This window comes from Schistocerca serialis, chromosome 2 (genome assembly GCF_023864345.2).
Source record: "Schistocerca serialis cubense isolate TAMUIC-IGC-003099 chromosome 2, iqSchSeri2.2, whole genome shotgun sequence".
Classification (NCBI taxonomy): Eukaryota; Metazoa; Arthropoda; class Insecta; order Orthoptera; family Acrididae; genus Schistocerca; species Schistocerca serialis.
The window spans coordinates 522,886,362-522,907,523 of NC_064639.1; positions in this window are offsets into that span (position 1 = coordinate 522,886,362).

A 21,162-nucleotide genomic window follows, 5' to 3' on the forward strand; every position below is an offset into this window, starting at 1 on the left:
CCCGGGTTCCCTGGTTCGATTCCCGGCGGGGTCAGGGATTTTCTCTGCCTCGTGATGGCTGGGTGTTGTGTGATGTCCTTAGGTTAGTTAGGTTTAAGTAGTTCTAAGTTCTAGGGGACTGATGACCATAGATGTTAAGTCCCATAAGTGCTCAGAGCCAGGCATTTGCTTCTAAGAGGAACAAACAGATTTATTTTACCTCTGGTAACCTCAAGAGAAAGACGTTATAATCCAGAATCAGCATTAAGCATCACGTTCCTTCATTACCAACTGGGCAGAGCCGGTTTACGTTGGGAAATGACATAGCGGAAGTCATGGTAAACAGAAATACAGTCGCCAGTAAGCTTACTTACATTAGCAAATTTTATTTTATATGATGAATCGATAGCCATTTAAAGGGACAGGGCTCTTAGTTTACTTATACTTGATTGAACTAGAGACGTTGAAAAATTTGGTGCTGGACTGTGATTCGCATTCGTATCTCCTCTTTCGAGGATCTGAATCTCTCGGAACAGTATAGTTCAATCATTTCGTTCCTTTTCCCAAGACTGCAGTCTTCTCTACGTTTCCTCCAAAGGTAAATATGTGGGTCCGAATCCTGATCCAGTACAAAAATATTCATAATTTCATTTCCAGCTCTATCAAGTGCACACCCACCTGCTAGTGAAAATTAACGCGCATTTTTAATGTCTATTCATGTGTTGCCAACAATCGCCATAGGTGTCGTTATTTCTGGTCAAACACGCACACATCTTACTGTTCGTGAGTAAGAAACTGATACTTAAGCTACGTTCGTGGATGCACGGTAGGTGTGCAGTTCGATTGTCTCTTAGGCACAAAAGTTTGTATCCTTATTTTAGATTCAGACACCTAGCGGCTCGTAAGAAAAACCGATACGTAAAATTTGATTTTTCTTAGTTAACAATCCGATTACGTGTTGGGTTTGTATCTCCGTCACAGAACTTCACATCATGAACTTCATCTTTAAATGCATGTACACTTAGTTACTTCAGAATGGAGGTATATCAGACATCTTTCATGGTTAGATAACAGGGACGAAAGGGTCTTGATAGGAGTCACGGTTTATTACAAAACTTGTCGTCTTTTATTTTCAAGTTTAGATTTGGTTACTGGTATTGGCAAAAATTTCGGTAATTCATGACTCTTTATGGCTAGTCATCAATATGATGTGATTAGAGTACATTACATTAGATTACTTCTTGTTCCATAAATCATGAATACGACATTTCGTAATGATGTGGAACGTGTCATTACAATGAAAGATTTCTTTAAATACCATGATTCAATTTCTTTACAACAATTTTTTACACTCTCTCTCATTCTTTTTTATCTCTCTCTCTCTCTCTCTCTCTCTCTCTCTCTCTCTCTCTCTCTCTCACACACACACACACACACACACACACACACACACACACACACACACACACATTCTTTTTTATTTTTATTTGTTTGTTGTGCTCGACTATCGACGAGGCACGAAAACGCCTGTGAATGAGTTTCTTAGTTTTGAGTACACTTACCAAAGAAATATAAAAACAACAATGAGAGTTACTGATTTATGATTCTTAGTTTGCAGTCAGTTCTGAGTACTATTAGTAACTACGCTCCAGTCCCTAAAACTAGTTACAGTAAGCGAGTCAGACGCATTACGTATTCCAGGCCGTAGCAGCCGCGACTTGGAGACACCAGCTATGGTCACTTCCCAGCCCGCTGTAGGATCACATCGGTTCGTCTTCTTCCTGCTGGTACTGTAACTGAGATTTGGCAACAAGGCAACGTATGTTTGGCAACTCTGTGATCGACGAGTTACTTCCTGGTGTGCTCGGAATTAAGCGTCAAAGTTCACTTGATTGTACCTGTCATTTCCATTGAATAATCTGAGTTATTATCGCTTGAAGGGTAACAAAAGATTGTAAATTTACGGTTTTCAGCCCAGGAAAGTCGTTGCAGGTGGAAATCGCAACTAATCTCGACCTTTAAATAGCGGTTTACGAGTTCTAGGCACTTTTGCCGTCGTAAGAGGACGTTCAGCCCCATACCTCTTCGCCAGCTCTGTGGTAACGTGCTGACCTGTGGAAAAGCGTCTGTTATGGTTTGCAGTTCCAGTCTCACTGACTGCAATGTTTTTATCCCTTCTGTGAAAGAGCTACAAGGAGTCGGATCAAACATCAATAAGGAAATCGCAAGAAAATACTTTCGGCTCATAGTGCAATGTTGAAAAACTTACAATGCTGCACAACAGGTAACGCCTCTTTCCGCTGCTGACAAGCGAATTTTGGGTTTCTAGGAATACGTAACTATATTTATGAAATGCCACATTTGCATACCTCTTGAGTACGACACAGCATACCAATGAAACACAGACCCAATCAAAATCTAAGTGAGTAGTATTTTACTAATTCGTGTCGATAGAGGCACATTTGTGTGCAGATACTCGGTTTTATTAAAACATACTTTCGTCGTAAGGTTATCGTGGTTAGTTTTATTTCATTTCTTATAATACAGTGCACAATTTTCGTAAGGTTTCCTTTAGTGTTGTTAAAACAATAGTAAACATGAGAGAGAAATTAATCATCAACGATATATGCGAATTCTCTGATGTTATCTATGACAGTATGACAATGCACGTGCAGTTTATTGATTACATGCATGTAGAAAACTTGTTCTGAGTTAAAGCTGTCAAACAAAGTTTGAAGAAGAATAAAATCTCACTACCACACGACAGCTAATGTAGAAAATACTTTTCTGACATATTATGGCACGATGCGCTCTCCCTACACATCTTCGAGATGCATCTGCTGCCTGCTGTCTATTAAACCTGAACAGAACCAAATGTCACAGTAGTTAGCCCTTTCTCCACATGCGACTACTTTGGGTTGAGAAGTGAAGGGAAGTATGTTCAAAGTTCCATTAGACTGACAACTTCAGCAGGCAGCAGAATTGCGTTTTAAAAATTGTAGCACTGAATGTATTCGAACTCGCGACATCTTATCTACGCTACTAGCTGACACGTAGCTACAACAGCTCCAGAGCTCGACAACTATTCCTCCAGAACATTTGGATTCCATAGCACTGTGAGATTATGCATATGGCCAGGTCTTGACTTCTGAGAGACAAACAGTTACAGCTTTTCTTTTTTTTTACTGAACGACGTTTTCTACAAACAGATAGCGCAATAGGATAGCTCAAGTGGAAAGGAACACTTCCTATTTAAACTTCTGCATCCTACACTGTTGGCAGTTGTGTGCAGGTGGCAGTTACGTGATTTTATTTCGGTGATTACAAAATATGGAGTGGAATGTATGCACTGGGTAGCCGAGGCAGCTAGTTCATGGTGATTCGGTCAATCAAGTAAATGAATTTATTGAACATGGTGCAAATTACTACAGGACGCCTGTGTGTCAGAATTCTCATCCAGTGTGGCGCAATGGCGTTACGATAGAAAAATGAGAGAAGAGGTTCAAATGGCTCTGAGCACTATGGGACTTAACATCTGTGGTCATCAGTCCCCTAGAACTTAGAACTACTTAAACCTAACTTACCTAAGGACATCACACACATCCATGCCCGAGGCAGGATTCGAACCTGCGACCGTAGCAATCCCGCGGTTCCGGACTGAGCGCCTGAACCGCTAGACCACCGCGGCCGGCTGAGAGAAGAGGATTTCGTGGTCTTTGGACAGATGGTAGGTTGTTATACCTATGGTCTGGGTTGGATTCCCACTTCTGTCAATGATTTTAGATAGGGAGAGACAGAGTCCATTTTCTCCTGGCTACACCAAGTGAAGGAGATGTAATGGCAGTGTGGTCAGAAAATTCACATTAAAGATGATTTTCCTTCTCTACCAAGTAGACGGTAGGTTGAACCACAATAAAGTCTGGAGTGGCGACATGTAGAAACTCTATCACCAGTAACCTTTCTTATACTAGTTATTTATTTCAAGTGACGAAACAAACGCAATGTATTGTCACAGGACACTTATTCCATCTTTTATCTGAGCTTCTGTATGTCGATAAAATTGGTTCTGAACTGGGAATGCAACTCAGACCGCCCTTAACGCGGAATTTGATCCCTTCCTGACAATACAGCTCGGCTACAAAACTGCAGATTCCTTAACATCTCCACATATTACGCGTGAATGGGATCGAATCCTGGCCCGGCACTAAAGATTTAATTATGTATTATCAAGCTCTAGTATGAGAACACCTATCTGCTGGTGGATAAGGATTTTGATTTTTAATGTATTTTCATTCGTTGTCAACTCTAACGATATCTGACGTTTTTAACTCCCAGTGAGACACAGAACTATTAGCGAGATGACTGTAAGTTCAAGATCATATTCTGAGCAGCTGGTGCAGAAAAATTCGGTAGCTGACGTCTCTTTGTGTGTAGTCAACAACGATATGGGTGGGGCTCTATTCCCAGTGAGTGCTGAACTCTTCGTCATATTATTTCTAGTTCAAAGATGCTCACATATCACTGCTGGCGCAACAAACCCATATTTAACGTTCGTTTTCTCTAGAATATAACAGCGATAGGTGCCGGGTAGGAGTCCTGGGAAGGAAGAAATTAATGTTTCGTCTCGTCATTTCAGTTAAAACATCTAGCTACTGCCGCTAAAATCCGATATGTCACATTTGACTGTGCTTCCATAGCAATCCGATTAGGTTCTGGGTTCGAATCCGTGTCCAACACAAAGCTTTACCTCACGGCATTTCAAGTAAGTTACTTGTGAAGAAGCAATATTTAACATCTCTCGTAGTTCGTTAACAGGGACAATAGATGATGGGTAGGAATTCGCGTCTGTTAAACATGTTTGCTTTATGCAATTTAAAGTTGATGTTTGCTAACTGATACTGTCTAAAATCGAGGTATATCACTCTCTGCATGCTTAATCAGGAATGACTGTTAGTTTCCGTCAGTAACGAAATCTTTGCTTAGTCTGCATGAGCTGGATTTGAATCCATATGCGGAAGAAGACGGTTCGTCGTGTCATTTGAAGTTCATACATATTCTCAACTAGCTGCTCGTGAATAACTTAAATTTTTAATGTCATTTTGTGTTAAATAATAAGTACGGTATGTTACTTTGAAGAGGAAATCATGAATACGACGAACTTACTACGTGCATTACCAATCTGACGTAATAATGAGAGTGGTAGCATTTCAGGTATGTCATTTATTGTAATAAATGTGAGCTTACAAGCCTTAAGGACAGTCTTATCTGTGATAAGGTGTTCCCTGATATTTGTAGTATCGTGGTATTACTTTACATCTTGAGTTATTGCGGTACAGAGCAGTGTTTTCTAGTGGTGACTTGTTGGAACCATTTTCAGTAGTCAAACGACTGTACCAAGGAGCGATTAGAGGACCTGCTGGACAGCTTTTTTTTGAATAGGACAATGTTCCTGTCCAATAATTTTTAGATTAGTTACAATAAGCTTACGCTGCAAGAGAACTCGCTTGTATTTTTCAATATGTGGTCTGTTGTCGGTTTGAAGGCCTTACATTGCATCGGCAACTTAGTGCAACTCCACCGAGGGCTGTCTGGAGTAGGGTGGAGATAGCAATGTGAAACTTGCGAGCTGTCGAAGACGATCTTCATATTCCTACTGCGATTAGGACATCGTATACTCTTGACGACGTTTAGTACCTGTGCGGTCAGTCAACCAATTTCAGACTTCATGTTGAGTAACCCTGCTAAATTCCCATAATATTGTCTTTTTATATTGTTGAGTAATATGGATAGTCGTCACGTTCGTGTGCCGTCTACAACGCAAATTTAATGTTACTATCCTAGGAACTAACCTGCAATACGTTTTGTATTTCATAATTGGAACTATCTGCATTAACCGTCATCAGAGCAGTGTCAGGGAACAGAATGCAGCAGTGCCTTGGTACCTACTTGGGGACCTGCTTAAGACGTGTTCTAAGGAAAGGGTAGTTGCTGGTTCACATTATATTACACTAGCGAGAAGTACCGACTTTTCCTTTTCTCTGCAAACATCCCAAACTAAATTCAGTAACTAAATGCTAAGAATATGTTTGCATTGTGCCAACTCAAAGATCAATAGATATGGATATAGATATAGATTTTTATATTTAAAGCCATTCTCGTTCTGCGTTGGAATAAACATCATTCATTATTTGATTGTTCTTGTTACGATTGTTATTGTATTCTCTCACTCGCAAGAGTTTTCACATTCCTATTTGGTATCGATGCACATGAAGAGTGGCTATGAAAGAAGGGAATACTGAATGTTACGTCATGCAGAATACACTCATTTACTTCTGCTCCTCGTGATCAACGCTACAGGAGAAGTGAGATGCATAAAGCTGACAGTGTGAGGACAGACATGCTGGCACAACTCTGCAACTACACAGTGTTACCAGATAAAATGGTGCTGCGGAATCGAAAGTGTAGTACGGACTTTGCCACAGTAGCAGACAGCTGCTAATTTCGGACGTATGAAGACGCAGACTTCCTCGTTATCAATATGTGCGGCATATCTTTCGTGTTAACGAAAGTAATATCCCGCTTTAACTCTTCTTACGTCTCAAATGAAATGAATGCCATGAGGAATCGAATATTTGTTGACTGCGCCTCTTCTTGCTTCCATCCGTACCAACATATTTCTTCATTCTCGTGGTAATTTGACATTCTTTTTGTATGCTGCAAAAGATTGCACGTGGACAAATTCGACATCGAGGTGCAAAGCGTTTGGTATCTTACATTATATTCAAATTGAATAAGCTGCAGATGTATTTTTACTTCGTTTGTATTTTTAGATGATTATGAACGTTACGGAAAATTATCTCACATGCTTTATGTTGAATGAGAAACATTGAATGACCCGTTTTGCTTTCCCTACGTTGAAATGATATAATGTCGGCGTCAACAGCCTTCTTCCACGCCGGAAGCTGAAACTTGTATCATTCTGGATTAATGATAATTGAATGTCTCAAATGTAGACATAGCCCCCAAGGCGACGTCAGAAACCATCAGGGGAGAACTCCGCATAAAAACAAAACGTGCGCGCGCGTCTCCACTCTGAAGGACCGTATCGGAGAACATCGGCAAGCATTTCGCTGAAGAGCTGCCTCGTAAGAGAACCGAGAAATGGCAGCGTCGTAGCAAGTATTTGTCAACACTCTGATAGTGCATTTACTTCCGGGTGTAGGCCGGCGTTACCTCGCTAAATTCACTTGACATTCATTTTCCACATCGAAGACTCGTACGGTAGAATCCACTGTAAGATGAGACACTTAGAAAGTATAATTAATTTCTGGACTCCAAGAACGGCGTTCTTCACATAAGTAACACCTGTTTGTGTGTTTTAAGGTTGCGTTTTGAGGCTCAGGCAACATCGCAGTGACTATAGTCCGTCTGTGGTCGCCAGTGTGTCGTTAGCTCAGAGGTTATTCGTCATATTGTGGCTTTCCTAACGCGGGACATTCTGAATCGGAATACTCCCCTTTCATTATTAGTTCCGGGATGTGACTATTTTCCTTGGACAAAGACCAATGCTGTGAATTGGATTCGCGGACATGCCATTCACTACCTAGTTGGACAAACTGTAGACTCTGTACTCGATTTTTGGACATACCTCAACGACCGTCATTATGTCGTTGTCCGCCATCCAAAATACAGACAATTTTTCTCTAACTTCCTTGGGAGTGCTTTCCACTACCCGCCTCGCAGCTGGAATGTGTTAAGCCAAGAGTGAAGAAGGTTTCCATTTTGAACCAATGAACATTTCTGAATTACTGAACAGAACACACCAATTTCAAGAAGACGTGACTCAACATATTACCAGCGGGGCGCAGAAGGCGTCTGATCAATTACACAACAAAAATAAACAAAACAAAAATTCAGAAAAAGGAAGATTTTGTTTTGTTTGTAATGATAGCCCTAACCTTGAATTCCCATATTTCCCCTGGTATATAGGCAGCTCTTGGGGTAGGTTTAGCCAGGAGCCAACGCCTGAAGTGGACCAGATTTTTTTTTTTTTTTTGTTATAGGATGAAAAGTGGCGGTGGCACTTAGTTTCTTTTCTTAATGCCATTTTTCTAAGGGGCTTTAAAATAAGAGAGAAGAAAAGGGTTAATCGTCAAAAAAAGTAAAAGAAAAAAAGCAAAATTAAAAAAAAGAGGTTCCCTTGTGCGTTGCGGTGGTCGTACTGTATGACACAGCAGTTCCAATCTCGGTGGAAGCCGCTGACTACAACCTTTTATTTTCCATTTTAATTAATGGAGTTGCAAACGGCTAGTAAAAATTCTTTATACGAAATCTGAAGAATGCCTTTAAACATCAATCTTCGTCCGATTCGACTTAGTAAATTAAGTTAATATCATGGATGTCTGCTTTGCAAATGCCAAGGTGCTTCACTGTAAAATAGATCCTGAAAAGATTCAAAGTGACTGTCCACGATATAAATTTGAGTTTTGTTCGTCATATAGGTCTAACATGTCAGAAGGTTGTTTATGAAGTGCACATGTTGATTAATATAGTTCCCCTCTTCTAAATTTTTGCAGTAGCATTTAACTGTAGACGTTTTCTAACACCGGCGTTAGCAATTCCTTTCCGTTCTCTGAAACCTGCAAAACGACAAATTTTTCTGGTCTAAATCTGATGACCTTAAGTATCACTTCCGATCAACATTAAATACTTCATGAACCCATACATGGAACTCCAAATGTGCAGTGTTCCTGCACTGCTACAGAGCATGCATTGCAAGGTATTCACACAGTTTATCTCATAGAGTTACCATAAGGAATGAAACAAGAACTGTAATACACTTTACACCACAGACGCTCACCCCGGCTTGACGAAAACATCGGAACATTGACCAAAAGTTGCACAAATAATTGAATTTGAAAGGAAAAGAAACGAGGTATGAAGCATTTATAAATTCATCGAATGTAGCGAGGTGGTTTAATTTCGTCCCAGTCTATAAAAATTAATTTCGGGCCATACTCAGCTCTTGCCGATTAATGTAATATAATACCCGCCTACTAATCAGGGCGTCTGTCTCCGTTGCTTTTGAGCGTGAATGGGAATCGTAGAAATTTTCTGTGGAGCAACATTTAATAATAAAGCGTTTTAAATCATCAAAAGCGATGAGCGGGAGCAGGCGCTTTCGATAAAGAACGGGGGACTGCAGCGCCGCTGCTGTCGCCACGGCCGCTGCCGGTAGCCAGCAAATGGATCCCGGAGCTTTGCCGCATACGGCGTCCAGAGGAGGACAGTCTGCAGGAAATCTGCCGCAATATCGTTACTGGATAAAATTTTGATATCGGTGTGTCAGAAAGCGAAATAGATTGAATCTGCGCTACCATTACATTCACGTCTTCAGCATTCAGACAGAAAAGGCTTTAAAAATAATTTATGCCAGCTGCTCTCGATCCACTGACATTACGAACAGAAACAGCGCACGCTACCGCTAGACCACAGGCGTAATCAGCCTAGTGTTTCTCTATCATGGGACAAGTTGTCCTCCAGGAAGTGCCGCAGTCTGTAGTGTTGCCAGATTGTGCAGATAACCGGACTTAGAGAATTAGCGAGTTGGCCAGTTTTATTGTCCCATGTCGCGATTGGTGCGGATTTAGCCTCTGAAGCGGCCGGCCGCCGGTCGAGTTTTATGTCAAAGAGTGTAATTGCGCTCGACTTGCTATGATAGTTTCTGACACGGTGTCGCGGACGGGAAGCGTTAGCTGCCGCACATCAAGAGCCCGTTTCGCCTGATGACCGTGTCGAGAAGAAGGCGCGCCAACATCCAGTTTCTGCAACAGCGACGGCCGACAATGAGTGACTGTCGCCACCACCCCGATCGACGACTGCAAACCTTCAATCAACCAACAAGGAAGACTAAAAGCACGTAAAGTTTTAGAACTATATGGCAGACCTTAGCTTTTCAAACTGTTAAATTTTTCTCACTAAATTACAGCAACATAGCATGAACCTTTGTTCCTCATTGTCCCAATTTCATTAACAAGCAGGGTCCCTTCCTTTTTCGGAATGAACCCGAGTGTCGTTGAAATTCAAACGCCAGCATTAAAGTAATATCATTCCATTTCACTGCTTTAATTTCAAAGTTCAGTTAAAGTATTCATAGCTGACTACAATATTTAGATTACAGAAGCATAAATTAAGAGTGCGAGTTTTGTTACCATATTTTAGCTTACCTGTGACTGCAGGTATGTATTAAATTTTACTATTGTTAATTGTTCATAATCATTTAATTCCAGTTCAAAGTTAAATCCCTTATTTCTAAATTGTGTAGATTCAAGTAGCTTTTGAAATGATTGTTGAGGTAGCCCAAGACTAACCTTATTTTATTGAATTTCGTAGTGCTTCAGAAACAAAGTTCACTATTAATTTCAGTCACTAAATTAACTTTCAATTTTCCGGTTTTATTAATTCTTTTGCTAAATTAAGTCAGAGTGTAGCGAAATTTATTACTTCTGACAAACATCCAGTTTTCACACAGCATGTGTCAACCTTCAGTTGCCACGCTTATAGTGCTAATTATATGTGCATTAATCTTTCATTTTCAGTTATTATAGTAGTTGTCAATAGGACTGGCGACCGTAAATTTCCCCAGATCTCAAATATCTAATGAACGCCAATTAATTGTTAACGTAACGACCGCACATTTACTTTCGTTATTAATTTTACCCTTTTCTCAAAATTAATTTCCACCAAATACATTTGCATTTTTCCTTTCATTCAGATGTAACCGTTCCATCCCTCTTTACCGACATATTAACTTCGGTGACGATTGCTTTTCCCAAATTTCCATTAGGTGCATGCGATTTAATTTTTCACTGTCATTAAGGTCGATAAATGAGGGGGAGGTTATAGCCTTTAATCCGCATTCTGTATTCTTTACGCTGTACATTCTATTCAACGGGCTCTGCAATTATTCTTCAATTTCACTGAGGATAGCGATTTCATCATGGATTATTATCATTGAAACATTTCCATCCTTTCAATGTGAGACCTTACACTTCCTTTTATTTTCCTCATTGCTACTTTGAAATATAAATTGAACAGTAGAGGCGAAGGACTCCAACCCTGTCCCAGATCTTTGTTCGACCGAGTACTTTGTCCTTGGATTTCCATCCTTACTCTTTCTTCTTGCCTCTTGTACACGCTTAATATTACCCGTCACCCTTATAGCTTACTCTTATTTTCTGCATAATTTCGAACACCTTACCCCACTTTACACCGTCGTACTCTTTTTCCAGGTTAACAAGTCCTATGAACATGTTTCTCCTTAAGTACTGCTTGCATTATCAATCACAATATCAGGAATTCCACTCAGGTGTCTTCCCTCTTCTGAAAGCTAAATTGATCGTCCTTTAAAAAAATCATCAATTTTTTCCCATTATTCAAGTTTTATGCGTGATCTGTTAACCTGATGGTGTTATAGGTCTCTCATCGGTCTGCACTTACTATCGTCGGCATTGTGTAGATGCTATTTTTTCTAATGTCAATTGCTACGTCTCCATTCTTATGGATTCTACACAACAACTTATTTAGTGGCATGATTGCCAATTCCCCCAATGATTATCCATCCGTCCGTCTGTTAAAGTCTGCCACTAATACTGGAATACTGGTTTATTTATGTCTTCAAGACCAACTTTCATTTCCTTTTCTATGAAGTCCTCAGTCAAGTCCTCTCGCTAGTGAAGGCCTTCATTCTAAGATTTCCTCCGACCTTCTATATGCACTGCGTTCGATATCGAAATTCTCACTGCACTCTAATTAATGTTGACGCCGTCAATTTTACTTTCGCGAAACGCCGTTTTGATTTTTCTACACGATGAATCAGCCAGTTATTTTTGGAATTCTTTCTATTTTTCTTGGAACCATTCTGTAACCCCCTCTCTTCCTATGTATTTCGTTCTGATGTGTCATACATATTGCTGTATTACTGTCTTTCACTGAAGGTTTTTGCATTTCTTTCTTTAGACGATCGACGGGAGTACGTCTTCTGTTACCCAAGGTTTCAGCAAAGATTCTCTCCATGTACATCTATTCGTCTGTCCAGTATCAGCGATTCCCCTTTTTAAAGGTTTCTATTCCTCTTCAGTGAACCAACTATTATGGTATTCATAGTTGCAGTATCTACAGCTTTACATATCTTCTATAACATCACATCATTCCTCAGCTCTTTAGTATCCTCCTTACTTCCTTTTCGATTGTTTTCGACGGTATCTTGAATTTCAATATACTCTTGAACACAACTAAACTGCGTTCAGGGTTTACATCTGCTTCCAGAGACGGTTGAAATTTAATTTCTGATTCCTATTCAATTTCTGATTTGAAATCTCTGAGCATGGTATAATCCAGTTGGAGTCTTGCGTTAGTACGCAGTATTTAGCAAGTATAACTACTCTTCATGTTATGTGTTAACACCATGTTACTAGCTGAAATTTATCGCAGAACTCAATTAGTCTCTCTCCTGTTCATTCCTCTCTAATACCAGGAATCCATACTCTCACTGAGCGAGTGAGTAGTGAGGCTGGGCAGGGTCGAGTACAGCCAGAATTGACGTCAGATTTCGCTTTCCCAACTCCATCCTCAACCCCCTCATGTTGAAGAACAATTGCACTATGTATAAAATTGGGGGGTTTTTAGTAAATGGTGGGAAATTCAAAATATTTCAGCTGTGATTCAGGTTTTTCTTTCACTCCCAGAATGTCGCAGCCAATTGCACTATGTTTAAAATGGAAGGAAATTCAAAGAATGCTGGAAAATTCGAAATAGTCGAATTGTGCTTGAGGATTTTTCCTCACTCGTCTTCCATCGTAGCTCAGAACCCAGTTGAAGGGAATTCCAAGATGAACAATTACTCTACTGGTTCAACGTCCAAGATGGTGGAACTGGGAATATGAGCCAGCCTAATGATTTTACAGTACTTGATGGCAGATCTGGAAATATTGGCAACATCTACAGTATATCACATTATAATTCAAGATCCCCTCCGGGGCTCAGCATTTATTTGCCGTGTATGGCCTTGGCGACCCAGGGGTTTCTGAGCTGGGGATTGGTAAGCACCGCCAGCCCTCCGAACGTACAAATTTTGTGAATCGTTATTTGCAGATGCTGAGATATTTGCCGATTAATCATACATTGAAACAACGGTCAGAGTCCCGGGGATTTTTCGCTTTGGTCACATTTTCGTTCAGACCACTCGTTGAAGTGTACCCAGCTAACTCCATGTCTTCAGTGATCTCCCATCCGTTCTTCAACTCACTGAACCATGGGAAACTTTACCCGATGACTGGATGTCGTCTCTGTTGGCTTTCTTAAACCAAGCAATAGTCTTGGAGGAAGTCTGCCGAGGTGAAAGCAAAAGTTAATAGCTTACCTCTTTTTCAGTAAACGTTCAGTTTATCGTGGTTTCTGCCATTACAGAAACTGAAAAACCGCTTTTGCACCATGCATCGCCCTCACTCTGTCAGAACTCAGGATTGCCACACGGTGTGTTGCGTAGCCTAGACTACCCCTCCACCGCCCCCCCCCCCCCCCCCCCAAACACAAATAACGCAACCCGACCAGTATGGCGGCATTTAAGTGGTTAGAGGTTGCGATTCGAGTTCAGGGAGCGATTCTTGAATCGAAAGCCGTTCTCTTAGCCTCCTTCACTAAGTGCGGGGCTGAGAAACTTATATTTCTAGTAAAATGTATTACATTGCACAGATATTTTCCTTTCCAGCGATGATGGCCGCAGAGTCAAACAACTATCCGGTCGATTCTGGTGGCGAAGACTTCAGTACAAAGTACAAAGTGGTGGCCAGGCCCCGCGAGCTCGGACGGTTAGGTCCTCCCGATATTAACGTGAACGTGGCCATCTTGTTTCTAAGACGTAATGTGTTAACATGTACACAGGCGCCGTATTCCACTGGCTCTCGTTTGTTTCCCAATCTACAGCAGGTCAGTCTGATTCCTTGCGTTGTTGTCAGACGCATTAACCCTAAATTCCTACATCTCTAGGTGTAATTTATATTTGTCGTTTTCTTAGTTGCTGATATCTTTTCAGAGACGCACTTCCCCACTGGAGATATCATCCCGTTGGGATCAAATATATTTTCTCTTCCCTATTGAAATACCTATCCCGTTAACGTCCTGGAAAGCTTTCTGGTCTCATATTAAACTTTCTGTATTGTTGATAGTGAATACACCGTCGTGGTATAGGGTCATTCATCGTTTTATACCGGCTGGCGACCGTCTTTTCCGCAGAGGCATTCTCCCGACTGATGTGTGAGGAATGTCGCCACTCTGTTATCTTACTTCATAGGCTGGTCTCTTGTAGACTGGATCATTGACTCCGGATTCGTCGACAAGAAGCTTTTGTTTCCCGAGGGCTTGAATACATTTTTAAGGATGAATATCATATTCATCCGGACGTATCCTTTTTTTGCCCGACAGAAACGAGTACAATCGCTTGGCTCCTCGGTCATTACGTTTGCGTCATCGTCTTTCACCACTATCTAGAGACGGCACATTGTGAGTGGCAGCGGCTACCATGTTATCAAGCGCTTTTTGCTAATATGCGTTTTCTTGTTTTTAATAGGCAGGATGGTTGTTAAGTTCGCCTTTGGTCTCTGATTCCTCCCTGTTCCTGCTACCTAGTAAAGCGAAGTCCAGCTTTGTTCGCTTTTCTTCCCTCTATACATAAAAAAATAATTAGAAGAAATAGAAATAATTTAAATGAATATCGTAAAAAGGCGATGGAAGAATCTCCGTAGCTTGGGGGTCGGAAAGGCAAAATCGGAAACTACTTTTCATGTGTCAGCTAACGAATTAAATGAATTCTTCTCTGCACCTCTGAATACCAGCACAGCTGATAATTAACGTCCACAAGAATCCCCAAACAGGATAACTAACAACGATACCTTCCATCTAAAACATGTAACAACAAATACGGCAAGAAAAGCAATAATGAGAATCTCTTCTGATGCAATAGGCAACGACAGTATCGGTATAACCATGATTAAGAATGTTTCCGATATCTTAGTACCTGTCTTAACTGACATATTTAATTTTTCCCTCGTGAACGGAATATATCCCACTGCATGGAAAAGAAGCCTAATTCGACCCATCCCTAAGATCGAAAACCCGCAACTGCCTACTGATTACCGACCAATTAGCATACTGCCTGCTGTTTCCAAAGCACTTGAATATATTGTTCATGACCAAATCACTGAACACTTGCATGAATTCAGCCTATATGACAAATTTCAATCCGGTTTCCGTAAACATCACAGCACAAACACTGCTCTAATTAAAGTAACTGATGACTTGAAATATGCCATCGACGATCGAAAGGCAACAATATTGACGCTACTGGACTTCAGCAAAGCTTTTGACACTGTTAACTTTGACATATTGCTCAGAAAAATGCAACAGCTTAATTTCTCTGATAGTGCAATGAGATGGTTTGAAAGCTACTTAAAAGACAGACAGCAATGTGTTGTCTGCGTAAATGAAAAATCTTCCTGGAAACATGTTTCCTCGGGAGTGCCACAAGGATCAGTCTTTTGTTTTCTTTATATGTCAACGATATTTCGTCGGTTCTGTCCTCCTGTAAATATCATTCCTATGCCGACGACCTCCAGCTCTACCTAAGCGTCAGACCTGAAGATGTAAACACTGCAATCGCTCAGATGAATGATGATCTGTCTTCAGTAGTGAGATGGGCGAAAAACCTGGGGCTTAAACTAAATGCAAAAAAGACGCAAGTAATCTTAATAGCCCATCAGAAATTAATAAGTTCAGATTTCCGCGAACGGCTACCTCCTATTCTGCTCGACGGTACTCCAATACCATATCAGAAAACAGTGAAGAACTTGGGTGTAACTTTGGATGAGCATCTCAACTGGTCGGAGAATACAGTCGCAGTGTGCCGAAAGACGTCTGCTTGTCTCTATGCTCTCAAAAAGTTTCGGAACATATTTCCACAGGACTTGAAACGCCAGCTCGTGCAAGCACTCGTTCTACCGAACCTCCACTATTGTGATGTGATTCAACAAGGCATGAGTAGTGAAAACAAAAGACGGCTAGAGCTAACCATGAATGCCTGTGTGCGTTACACCTGCAACATTCGCCGATATGATCATGTTAGTGCTTCATACTCCGAGCTAGGGTGGCTGCGGCCGGGCAAATTGCGTGACTACCACACTCTATGTCTACTCCACCGACTCCTCATCGCGCAAGCACCCCAGTACCTTGCTTCAGAGATTAAAAACCTGTCATGTCATCATAATCGAAACACGAGGTCACTCTTATTTGGTATCCTAACTGTGCCCACTCACAAAACAAAAACTTTTGCAAACTCCTTCTCAGTTGCCGCTGTCCGCCTCTGGAACAAACTGCCCCTTACCTTGCGCAAAATTCGATCTCCTGCTGCTTTTAAGAAGAAGTTGAAGCATTTCCTACTATCATTCTCACAAAGTTCTCCACAAAATTAATGTACAAGGACAATCCCCTCATCTGTCAAATAGCAAAGCTAGCGTCTCCTATCTTGCTCCTGAGATGCCTTCCTCTTCATCTTTCTCTATTAGCCAATCAATCTTCTTTTCCTTTATATTTCCTTAATTATGTTTCATCATGTCTCTATTCTTCTCCTCCCTTCACCATGAATCTCCCTCATACTCCCTGCTGCCGCCACTCCTATCTAAAATCTGTCTCTTCAATAATGTATAATTATAACAGTACTTGTGACCTAAGAATATAAACTCTATATGTATGTATTTTTCCAGGTGTACCTCTCAAATTGTTTATTTCACTTTTTGTACTAGATGTAGTTTAACATGCCTACTAAAACATATGAATGTAAAATAAGTAGAATGCCAGGTTAGATGTAAGAGAGGGCCTGATGGCCCTAATCTTGCCAGGTTAAATAAATCAATAAATAAATAAAAAAAATAAATAAAAAATAGGTCTTGAGTTAGTTTCCTGCTTACTCAGATTATTTATCTTGTTCCGTTAATTATTTGTTTTCTCAATTTGTAGCTGCTATACATGGTGATTTTGGCTATGGTCATTCAATGCTCATGAATCTACAAGTCAATCCGACAATAGGAAGAAAAAATAGTAAGGCCGTCGCTCAAGGTAAGCCGGAAATCCAGGTTCGAGGCCCAGTTCGGCACAAACCTCCATTGCCATCATTCCGTTACATAGATGTTGGTTGTCTACATTCGCAACTGCAAATACGTTTCATGTGTTTCGTAACGGCTGTAGTCGCTACAGTTCTTGTTCCTCTGATGTGCATGAATGGCTGAAGGAACTTCGCACAGTACTTCCGAACAACATAAGGACTGATATATCGTATCTCGTTTTATTTTGGCGCAAAAATTCGGACGCTTAATGATACTACTGAATGTCATTACTACAAGCATTGAGGATCTCATCAAAACCATTAGGTTATTTGTAGGTCATTTTGATGTTAATCAAGAAGTTAACTGCAAGGGTTGATGTCGTTGTAAAGAAAGCAAATGAGAGTGTGTACAAGCTGTCTAAAAGTCTGCTTAGCGTGTATCAACATGTCGACACAACAGAAAATTCGGAATAAAATTCATTCACCAGGTGCAAATATATTTTTCATCGGTTTCGGCAAACTGATTTGTCGTCTTCAGAGGCCTACAATAATAGGAATATCGTAAATGTTACACCTTGTCTGCCACTACAGCTTGACATGTACATAGTTGTGGTTCAGTGGCTGTAAATTATCAGTCTGTCAGTAAGTGTTTACAATAATCGCAACATGTACATTTTTGGTCATATGTCATTATGTATCTGTAAAGAAGATACTGACATCTACCAAAACAATACTAAATAAGTTTCTGTAATACACTTCTAATACTTTAGATAGATGTGTAGCCGAAGTATAGAGATTTAAAATATGCATAATTTTGTAGGCATCAGAAGATAATTTGTCGAAAGTGGTAAAGCAAGATGAAAACATATTTACAGCTGACAACTGAATTTTGTTTTGAAATATATACTACAGTTATGTAAATTGATAGTGGAGGGGGACAAAGATAACGGAAGGAAAGGAACTACCGATGTCAACTGTATCAGGACTTCATATGGAATCAGTGGAGGGGAGTGGAAATGTGTGCAGGAACAGGATTCGAGACCGAGATCTCCTGCTTAATAGAAAATTGTTTCAATCACTTCGCTATCTGGATACAGTGTTTATCGCAATTGCGTGGACTATCTCGAGACGCCCCTCAAATATGGTTCAAATGGTTCTGAGCACTATGGGACTTAACTGCTGAGGTCATCAGTCCCCTAGAACATAGAACTACTTAAACCTAACTAACCTAAGGACATCACACACATCCATGCCCGAGGCAGGATTCGAACCTGCGACCGTTGCGGTCGCGCGGTTGCAGACTGTAGCGCCTAGAACCGCTCGGCCACTCCAGCCGGCTGGACGCCTCTCAGATGCCCCACATTCCCACCTAGCGTCACCTATATGCAGTCCGGATCCGTGTACTCGATGCTCACTACTTTGAGATTTGGCTGAACGTAACTGTGTGTCAACACATGTGGACATGTCTGAAAGAACAGACACCATGCATTCATGTAGTATAACATACTGTAGTTACTGAAAAATGACAGCCTTGAGTAATATAATGAAACGTAAAGTTTGTTCAATCTCACATCGCTATCCAAGACAAAATGCGATTGCTAGGGCATCTGGAACAGACCACTCACGCTGAGAAGTGTTTGGGCCTGTTAGTGAATCTTTCAAACGCCTCTTTAAGGACAAAGAAGGAGAAGAAGATGAAGACGTAAGTTTAACGAGTAATGCAATACATGAAAACATGTTGGTGACAGAGTATTTGAAAGAACACTTGATTTACTGAGACTAATAGTTTTAAAACTACAAAACGCGACAACTGCTCACTGAAACATAAAGAAATACTCGTATATGAATGAAATATATAAGATAGCCAATGGAGTAAGAACAAAAATCTAAAAGTTTGAAATACAAAAATATGTTAAAATAGGTGTTAAAGAGTGTACCTGGTAGTAGAATTATAGACCTTCTCAATAAGAGAATAAACAACAATTATCCACAACGCATCTACTACGACAATCCCAACCAAATAGTTGAAGAGTTATGACTGCTTGCAGCATTGACCAGACCTCCTTCGAATTAAATCATTTCAGTAATTTCAGAGCTTCAAGAAAGACATATTATTGAACAGTTACTCAAGAGATGACAAAGATTTCAAATATATTTTAATGATCATTGATACAACTCAAAATTTGCCTAGGCGCTACCTGTGGAAACAAAGCTGGGAAAGGTAGTTGCACAGGTGTGCGAATAATCTTTGCAGAAAGCAAACAATTGCTTCTTCAAATGTGTAATGGCAGCGAATTCTTTTTATATAATTCAAGAGAATAAGATAACATTATCGAATACACCTCTGCTTGACTCAGATGAAGGCAAGTTTTGCGCTATCATCGAACCAAATGATAAAAGCAGAAATGTGGATACAGAATAACCTTTATGATTCTCATAATAAATGGACTGATGTTCGCCCAGGAATCATTGAGCTTTATAACCAGGCAATGCGCCAAACAATAAAAAGTAAACCAATTTATACCCACAATAATGAACAGTTAAATACTGTATACTGTTGTGTTAAGGTGGTAGATCGACACAGAGACAGAACGTAGGTGATCTAGTACATATTTAAAATATAAGGTCACCTAGAACTCCTGACCAATACCGCTGTCCCGTGTTTTTCAGAACACTGAGGGTGGCTGCTGTGCAGAGGATCCTGGTTCCATTCCTGGTGCTGCCAATGACTTTTCTTTGGTGGGTGGACTGACATGCTGTTTATTCAGCATCATACCAACTGAGGAGTGGTACCTCCATGGTGTGGGAAGTCGGTAAAACGGCCAGGAGAGCTGTGCGCTGACCACAGGGCTCGACAGTGCAGGAGCATAATGCTGCAAGGGACGTTGACACGGCAGCTGGTTGGCATCCATTAGGCCTTCATGTCCTCTACGAAGAGCTTAATGGATTTTGAGAGAGGGATTCGTGGGGACATTGTATGTGTGTCCATAGGAATCCCAAGACGGATAACAAGGGAATGCATCAACGTATCATTAGAACATCCAGAAATTCAGGTTACATCTTGGCTATAAACAACTTAACAAGCATGCTACGCTACGATCTCTGCATATTGGAGGGTTTCAGTGACTGCCTGATGATGAAATCGGAAACGGCAGCACGCTCTGAAAAGGGGTAGAGTTTCGATATAGGTATTATGTATCCTAATAGTGTTCATGACAAGCAGAGTGACTAGCCGTTATATCCTACCACAAGCTGTTGACAGAGCTGCAGGGAAAAAGAGGGTAAATCATGCTTGATCGAAATCTCTAGCAATCTCTCACGTTGTGGTTCATACTGGGTAGAATCACCTGCAATACTTCGTTCAGGCAGTGTTTAGGGTCATTGCAAGACAAAAAGCCGGCCAGTATAAATGCAGATCCTGAGGGGTGGCGCCGCGTGGTGTATCCCCGCAGTCTAGGGCGTCTTGTCACGGTCTCTGCGGCTACCCCCGTCTGAGGTTCGAGTCCTCCCTCGGGCATGGTTGTGTGTGTCGTCCTTAGCATAAGTTAGTTTAAGTTAGAATAAGTACTGTGTAAGCTTAAGGACCAATGACCTCAGCAGTTTGGTCCCATAAGACTTTTGTGGTAAAGTCCAAAAAAATTGATGGGTGGCGCAGCGTGTCACTATATTCAAATCAGGCGCTGTACCTCCGCTCCCTGGGAAGACTACTTGACACCAGCGCCATCTCCATTGCTGGCATAAGGGACACTAATAGGGTGTTCATTATTGTAGGAAGACATCAATGCAAAAAACCATCTTCCCAGGAAGAGCAATCGTTGCTCCCGTCCTGTGTAAGGTTCTCCAGACCAGTATTCTTTGCCAAGAGATGAGCTCACACTGAACACATCTGAGAATCAGTCTGTCATGACATGACAGAAAGTAATGTCATTTGTTGTAATGGTATCAGAACCCTACCCTAAAAACAATTGCACATGAGTGATAAATCGTATATAGTTCTGTGTTTTATATATATGGGAAATGTAGGTGAAATA